The sequence below is a fragment of the Lactuca saligna genome, chromosome 3, assembly GCF_052625555.1.
Source record: "Lactuca saligna cultivar CGN05327 chromosome 3, ASM5262555v1, whole genome shotgun sequence".
NCBI lineage: Eukaryota > Viridiplantae > Streptophyta > Magnoliopsida > Asterales > Asteraceae > Lactuca > Lactuca saligna.
Window position 1 is genome coordinate 215,319,688 of NC_136419.1, and position 9,331 is coordinate 215,329,018.

At 37.8% G+C, this 9,331-nt stretch overlaps 1 non-coding gene across 1 annotated transcript; it reads left to right on the forward strand.

Annotated features, from left to right (window-relative positions):
- The first annotated feature begins 7,262 nt into the window (after positions 1–7,262).
- On the forward strand, positions 7,263–7,369 carry LOC145037934 (small nucleolar RNA R71). Its single transcript, XR_013679044.1, has one exon. It is a non-coding gene; the product is annotated as a small nucleolar RNA R71 (small nucleolar RNA).
- The last annotated feature ends 1,962 nt before the right edge of the window (positions 7,370–9,331 follow it).

Consider the following 9,331-nt stretch of genomic DNA (forward strand, 5'->3'; position numbering starts at 1 on the left):
TTTTTTTAATAAATATAAATATTCCCAAAACGGCTGAGCAACCCACAATATCAATATTAAATAGATATTATGACTCGATGTACGAAACTCCTATCATTGTCCATCTTGATGAGTTACGTTCAAGATAGAGAGATGTTACTAACTCATCACATATTTCATATAACCAACCCAAGAGAGAATAATAATAATAATAATAATAATAATAATAATAATAATAATAATAATAATAATAATAATAATAATAATAATAAGTTTAATAGTAGTACATTCATCCCAATTAAAGATAAGAAAATCAAAAGAAAAATAAAAATAGAAAGAAAAAAGTCTTCATCACACAACCATAAAAATAAAAATCACAAGAGGATCTCACCAAAGTTCACTGCGGGGACGGATGTGGAGGATATCGTGGGTATGGTGGAGGATAACCAAAGATCGATCCAACTAAATCATCAAATTGAACGGTGTCTGCTGTAGCTGGTGGTGGAAAACCGGTGTTGGTGCTCGAGATCACTGTGGTAGATCAGTTTCCATCGGGTCATGATGTACACGACTGCGTCTATAAGCCACATATGCATAATACTCCTGCTGGTATAGCTGAGGAGTAGCAACACTATAAGTGTTGTCAGCTACAATGCCGACTTGTCGCATCTTCTCAGTAAGATCAGCTAGTGTCGTGTTGACACCCTCCATCCATATATCTGTTCTCCCTATCCCAGCTTGCACCTCCGGATTATGCATGTGTTGCCTCCCCACAAAGTCCTACCAAGTTGTTTGCATGTTCCACCCCTGACATGCTGCTTGTCCCTGTTGCTGCTGCTGACCCCCCCCTGAAAATCACCAACGAATGGCTCCTCATCCCCCACTCCGAGTGGTGCCGTGTATGTCAGGTTTGTAGCAGAATCCCTAAGAATATGTGTCCCATTTTCAACATGAAATGAGATGTTTCTGAAAGAAGTAGCAGTGGGGTGAAGGATATACTGGTATGATGTAGCTCGTGGGACCCAAATCCTATTCCCCAACTCCCTAGTCACATATGTCGATATCAGGGCGACATTGTGGGTGGTGACTCTGTGTTGGATATCAAAACAGGACCATACGTTGCACATAGAATTATATGCATAAGAAATAAGGATGGATCCTTTCATCGATCCATATAATACATATAAGTCCTGTGTCCTCACCTCCCTAGGATCACTATTCCTCAGGTTCACATTTTCTATGATAATGTTATGCAATGCCTTTGCTAAAGGCACCAATTCGCGAAATATGTCGTATGTCCTCGTCCTCTCACGAAATACTGTACACAGGGTTACCCCCCCTTGTGTCAATACATCTATACTCACTCCGCTGATTCTCAAGATTATGTAGATGATATCCAATATCTACATGAAACATGTCCCAAATACCCTACACAGTTATCACTATATCATGAGTATGAACTGTACCAATCAGCTGCAACTCCTCCGGCCTACCAGGCACCTCGACACGTCGAAGTGTCCTCATCCATTCACGCACTATATCAACATAAATCTGCATGGGATTGAAGTCCAACGCTCAATCCCATCCATAGTGATCAAACGTCTCCACAATATTGTACCCAGTGAAGCTCGGTCACTCCACCATGTACTCCATAATAAATCCATTAATTGGATGAGCCACCTCATAAACTATCGAGTGAATGTCATCTAGATGCTCATGAAATGTCTGATATTGTGGGTTAAAAGCCACAAGTACGTTTGGCTCCGACTGTCTAGCTGGTTGTCTGGCTGCATTGGTTGATGATGCTACCCTTGATCTCTTTGCTGGAATCTTGTTGAAATTGCGTTTCTAGTGAAGAAGAACCAAGAACTTGAAGCAAAAACCCCAAATAAGTAAAAATTTCGAAACCCTAGTTTTTGTGGGTTTTGAAATTGGCCCTAAATAAGTGATTAGAGTGTGCAAATCTTGCAATATGATGTTTCTTACTCAATTTCTTGAATATTGCAATAAAAATCACGAATTTTGGTTGAGTTTTGACTAAGAAATCGAAGAAAATAGGCAAGAACAAGTGGGTTTTCGACTATGGCAGTTTAGAGAAGGAGACCAAGAATTATGCAGAAAACGCCATAAAACAGATGAAAATGCATCGACATCCTAGCCAGCGCCTTAGATGCATCCTAGGATGTCTCTCAAAAACAGGGGTATTTTGGTAATTTTGCGAAGGGATTTCATCAGGGGGGAAAAGATGTGACATCCCGTCAGCGTCTTAGATGGCATCTAAGACGTTTCCTAAGATGCCTGAAGGCTTTTTTTAAAGCAAAAATTAAATATCTCTCCCCAACTTTAAACCTTGGATCGTCCTCGATACAAAAAGAGTTAAGACACAAAAAATGAAAAACAAAAGTCAAAACACTAAATCGCGGGTTGCTTCCCGAAAAGCGCTAAGTTTTACGACTTCAATTGGACATTTTACCTCGACTAAGTTGTTTATGAATATTGTGGTACCTCGAGTGTTGTTTTCTCAACGAGTGTCGTTTCGCCATCTACCATTCGAATTTATGGTTTGAGTCTTTGTCCGTTTACCTTGAATGATTCACCGCCTTTCGTGTCCTTGATTTCAATGGCTCCATGATTTGCCACATTTGTCACCACAAAAGGTCCACTTCATTTACTCCGAAGCTTTCTGGGGAAGATTTTGAGACAAGAGTTGAATAGCCACACCAATTTTCCTTCAACGAATTGTTTTCGTACGATAAGTCGGTCACGAAATGCCTTCAACTTTTCTTTATAGATCCTTGAGCTTTTGTAAGCTTATTTTCAAATCTCTTCCAATTCAACAAGTTCTAGTTTCCTTTCTGTACCTGCATTACTCAATTCAAAGTTAGCGTTTTTATGGCCCACATGGCACGGTGTTCCAACTCCACAGGGAAATGGCAACCGATAGGAGGACATTCCAATGGGCGTCTTATAGGCTGTTCGATATGCCCATAATGCATTATCTAATCTTAATGACCAATATTTTCGGTTGGGATGAATAGTCTTTTCCAAGATGTGTTTTATTTCCCTATTTGACACTTCTACTTGTCCACTTGTTTGTAGGTGATATGAAGTAGCTATCCTATGTGTGACACCATAGTGTTTAAGTAACTTTGCAAAATGTCAATTTTTAAAATGAGAACCCCCATCACTAATAATATTTCGAGGGATTCTGTGTCTAGAAAATATGTTCTTTTTAACAAATTTACAAACAACACTATGGTCATTTGTGCGTGTAGCCTCGGCTTCGACCCATTTTGATACATAATCAATGCTACAAGAATGTATAGATTGCCAAAAGAAGTGGGGAACATACCCATGAAATCAATGCCCCATACATCAAAATTTTCAACTACTAAAATTGGGGTCATTGGCATCATGTCCCATCGTGAGATCCCCCCAACTTGTTGGCAACGAATACAATCTTTAGTGAATGTATATGCATCTTTAAAAATAGAGGGCCAGAAAAAACCGCTTTGTAGAACCCAGTGCCCTGTCTTTTTTGGCACTAAAATTCCCTCCAGATGCATATGAACAACAATGTCTTAGAATATATTCTTGCTCTGTATGTGGTACACATTTCCTAATCACTTGATCTACTCCAATTTTGAAAATATTCGGGTCCTCCCATATGTAGTATTTTGTTTGAGAGTGGAAGAACCTCCTTTGTTGAACATTCCAATACGATGTACTTTCCCCTGTCACAAAGTAATTCACTAAATTAGCAAACAATGGTATAGTTTTGACAACGAGAATATGCTCATCTGGAAATTTTTCTTGAATAACTTCCATTGAGTTATCATTATTATTTATTCTAAATAAATGACCCACAACAATTTGTCCCAAATTTCAAGATCGAACTCTTGAAGAAGAAGGATCCATCTTATGAGACGTGGTTTGGCATCCTTCTTTTCCAAGAGGTGGTGAATGGCATTATGGTCGGTAAAAATTACAACTTGAGATCCGCATATGTAAGATCTAAATTTGTCAAGTGCAAACATGACCACAAACAACTCTTTTCGGTATTAGTGTAATTCAATTGTGCATCTGAAAGAGTTTTGCGAGCATAACAAATTTCAACGGGTTTTTATTTACCCGTTGTCCCAAAACGGCCCCTACTGCGTAATCACTCGGATCACACATAATTTTGAAAGGTAAAGTCCAATCAGGTGATTGAAAGATAGGGGCTTCAACAAGTTTGTTCTTTAATGTGGTAAATGATTCAAGACATGCTTTATCAAAGGAAAGTTGTGTGTCTTTTAAAAGTAAATTACAAAGAGGTTATGAGATTGCACTAAAATCTTTGATAAATCTTCGATAAAAGTCGGCATGCCCAAGAAAAGAACGGACGCCTTTTACTAAAGTGGGTAGGGGAAAAGTAGAAATAATTTGTACTTTGGCCTGGTCGACTTCAAAACCACGGTCAGAGACAACATGGCCAAGTACAATTCTCTCCTTTACCATGAAATGACTCTTCTCCTAACTTAAAACCAAATTAGACTCAATCGAACGTTTTAAAACGTTTTCTAATTGGTCTAAGCATGTCTTAAAATATGATCCAAAAATAGAAAAATCATCCATGTAATTTTTCTAATGCGTCCCCCACCATGACTGAAAAAATAGCCATCATACATCTTTGAAATGTGACAAGGGCATTACACAAGCCGAATAGCATCCTTTGGAACGCAAATGTGCCATAGGGACTCGTGAATGTGGTTTTGGATTGATCCTTGGGGTGGATGGCAATTTGATTATACCTCAAGTATCCATCCAAAAAACAATAAAACTTTTTCCCAAACAAATTTTCAATAATCTGATCAATCAAAGGGAGAGGGAAATGATCCTTTGATGTTGCAACATTGAGTTTGCGATAGTCAATGCAAACTCTCCATCTGGTGACCGTTCTTATTGAGATCTTCTCTCCATGTTCTGTATCTACCACTATAATATCCGACTTCTTTGGCACTGTCTATGTCGGGATCACCCAATCACTATCAGATATTGGGTAGATAATACCCGCATCAAGCCATTTCAGCACCTCCTTTTTAACAACTTCTCACAGATTCGTTGTGAGCCTTCATTATGCATCTCAGGATGGCTTTGCTCCAGCTTCAGTGATGATTCGATGCATACATGTGGCTGGACTAATTCCCTTCAAGTCTGCTATGGTCCATCCAATTACTCCCTTGTACTTGGAAAGCACCTTTAGTAATGCTTCCTCCTATGGACCTGTCAAATCAGAAGATATGATAATTGGTAAGTTCTCGTTAGATCCTAAAAAAGAGTATTTAAAATGTAAAGGAAGAGTTTTAAGTTCAAGAGTGGGTGGCTCCTCCAAAGATGGCTTAAGTGGGTCTAAAAAACTTGTTGGCAATTTTTCAACTTGATAACTCAATGGTGGCCTCTCTTTCTCAATAGCATTTTCAAATGCCTCCTCAACCATCTTGATGTTATCTAACACTAAAACTTTGTCCCTGTCATTAGAAAGAAAAAACTCTAATGTATTGGGGTGCAAGATTTTAGGAGTGAATTGATGCTCTAAGTCATCAACCACATCCACACGATAACATTCATAATTTGATGGTGAGTTAGGAAACATATTAAAAATATTAATTCTAAGTTTCCTATTCCCAAAAGAGATATCCATGGCACCCGTTCTACAATTAATTTGTGCATTTATTGTTGCCAAAAACGGACAACCCAAAATAATAGAAGGTTGACTTTCTTTATAAGTGTTATCGGTGTCAAGCACTAGAAAATCAACTGGGTAATATAAATCTTCCACCTTAATGATGACATCTGATAATATACCCCGATGATTTTTTTTGACTTATCGGGCAATCGTAAAATAATATCAGTTTGTTCCAAAGTGCCTAAGTCATGTTGATCAAAAAGATTTCCCGGGATTATATTAACACTATCTCCAAGATCAATGAGCGCCTTTTTAATATTAATATTACCTAGGGTAACATAAATTAAAGGTGCTCTGAGATCCTTAAGCTTGGGTGGAAGTTTATTTGATATTATGGAACTCGCATGCTCGGTTAAATCAATCTTTTTAGGGAGGTATGTTTGGAGTTTGTGTTTTTGAACACACAAATCCTTCAAAAATTTTGCCTATGAAGGTACTTCCTTAATAAGTTTGACTAATGGAATATTTATTTTAACTTGACTAAATACATCCCACATGTCTTCCATTTTCGTCCCTCGCTTCCCAAATGGGAATGATGTCGGCTTCTCTAAAGTTGAAGGGTATGGTGCGGTATTAACCTCCACGCCATGCTCCCTAACCTTAGAGTCACTTTTACCCTTAGCTAATTTTTGTTTTTCAAATTTGAAACCTCGCTCAAACTCTTCTTTTTCATCAAAGATGAGTTTAGTGTCACTATCATTTTCTAAGGTAGGAGCACTTACCTTGTTATCAACATTTTCCCACTACGCAAGGTAATTACCTCGTTCACCTGATGCTCTTTTCCAGGTCTTTGGGTGTGAGATGGGTTGACTGTTGCTGCGCTTGGAAACTTGCCATCTTCTCTTTTCCCAATTTGCTCTGCCAGTTGAGCAATTTGCTTCTCGATAGCAACTATGGACTTGGAGTTAGTGTCGGCTTTCTTATATGTTTGGGTTATGAAATCCATGATTTTTTCCAACTTGTTGCCATCAGTTTCCTCCTTCTTTGATGTTCCACCTTGGTTAAAGTTGGGCTGCTGGAACTGTTTTGACTGATTTTGGTTTTGGTAATTCCCTTGATGGTTGTTGTTGAAATTCCCATTGTTGTTGTAGTTCCCACCTTGGTTGTAGTTCTGATTAAATGATAGTGGATTATTTTGGAATCGAACATAGTCGTGCACTTGATTGATTTCCTCTTGACTTCTCATGCACTCATCTGCAATGTGTCCTGAATCTCCACAACTTACACATATCTTCTATCCCTGTGAAAAAACACACCTTTCTCTTTGCCTAGACTAGAGAGTAGTAAGTCAAATTTTTTATTTAAAGAATTAATATCATATTTGACTTCATTTTTCCTGTTTTTGTCTAGTCCAAATAAAGCAACAAATGAAACTAGGTTGTCTCGTTTCTTAGCTGAGTAATTGGTTTTTGAACCATGACTCAACTACTACAAGAATCGTCAAACGTCTTCACTATCTTGCATCATAATAGTGCTGCTAGACGAGGAATTAATCATGGTTTGATTGGCAGTGCCGACTCCATCATAAAAGAAACGTACAAGTTGCCAATGGGGGAATTCATGATGGGGACATGAACGCAACAATTCCTTGAGGCGTTCAAATGCATCGTGAAATTCTTCATTGGGTTTTTGTGAAAAATCTTGTATCGCTTTTCTTATTTCCGTTGTTTTACTAGAAGGGTAAAACTCTTGCAAAAATTTAGTTTTTAATTGCTCCAAAGTAGTAATACTATGGGGGCAAGAGAAATGAACCAATACTTAGCTTTTTTCTTTTAAAGTGAACATACATAAGTGAAGTCTAAATGAATCTCTATTAGTTCCTCATGGAGTATTCGCGTTAGCAATTGCAAGGAACTCATAGAGGTGATTGTATGGATCATCAGTTTTATGGCCTCTAAAGATGGGTAAGACACTAATTAGTTGTGGTCTTACTTCTACATGATGCTAATTTCCTTATGCGAAGAGTATGGGTGAAGCATCATCATACTCTCCTGGGAGAAAATGAGATGCAACAATTGTCTATTACGTTGCGGAAAGTAAAGATGAGGGAATTGGTTACCTTGATTGTAGTATCCTCCATTTGCATTGTTGAATCCACCATTTGGATTCCTTCGGTATTGATTCCCAAAGCCTTGATTTCCGAACCCATCGTTGTAGTTATTGTTGCCACCATTGGGGAAATTATGGTTGTTCCAGTTATTGTTGTAGTTCCCGTTTCCACCCCGATTGCCTTGATTCAGCCTATTACCACCGTTGTGGTTCTGATTCCAACCAAGTCCATTGTCACTTCCATCATCAAAAGCACTGCTATCCTTGTTACCATAATTATCGAATTGAGGACCAACATTTCTAGGATTTTGGTTCTAGTTTCTAACATTACCACCGTTGTGGTTTCCCACATTGCCTCCCATATTTTATGCCCAATTTCCTATGTTTCCTATCGTTTTGGCCACGGTTGTTTCTATTCGGTTGTGGTTGTACTAGTTAGATGATTGGTGCACCGACATTGTTGTTGTTCTCATTGTTCCTATTATTGTTTGGGAATATAGGAGTTGGTGGTGGGACTAGTGGTGGAGGATTGTTGATTGCATCCTCATGCCCCTCAACCACATCCTCCATAACAACATTGTCTACACTCATAGTGTTGATGTTCATTATGGTGACTCGATTTGTGGGAGTTGTTCATTCGATTTTCGGATCAAATGCAAGCGGGGAAGAGCGTCTGCTATGTCTTGTATGCATGCACCGTTGTGCCTGCATAACACAAATAAAAAAAAACATGAACTGCAAGAGAGAATTGAAAATGAAAGTAAAAGACTATAACTACTTAAACACAATAGCTCAAGCGCACAATCTCCTCGGCAACGGTGCCAAATTTTGATCGAGGTCATTGTCTCGGTCAAAAATAAACCTTACACACTAGATAGCTAGCGTAAGTAATGGTCAAATCAACGAGGAGTTTGTGGTCAAACTTTGTGTGAAAATAATAAAAAAAAAATATATTATCGGCAATTGTCTCGAAAAAGGTTAAATCAATGATCAAATAAAAAAGGTTGGTCATTTAGGTTCACACACTTTCTTCCCTAGAATCCTGATTCAATTACTTAGATGCAATTGGGGTTCATTAACTTGTAACACATAGTTTTGGGCACACTAGATGTTCATTCAACTAGTTCATTTATGTCTAAATGGATTAGGAATAGTTAGTGAACTAGCAATAAAATGTCTTACAACTACCTATTACCGCTTTAAGATTTGATATCATACGTTGGAATAATATATGTTGATTCAATCTCTTGTCTTTATTCCTAAACTAATTGAACTTGGCTCAAATGATGAATTGGCAATAAACTATCTTAATTATGAAATCAAACAATTCATACAACCAAATTTCAACTATCATTACCAAAGATCATCACATGAAGCATAAAACAACAATTAAAATTAACTAGAATCAAGTAAAATCAAGTGTGTTCATCAAAAAGTCCTAAACATCCCCGGGAGTGACCCTAATGATTTAGCCTTCCATTGAGTTCATAAAAATACTACCTTGGATGAAATAAATAAAATACATAATAGAATTCATAATCAAACTTAGAATCATCAAAAAAAATGTAGCCTAAT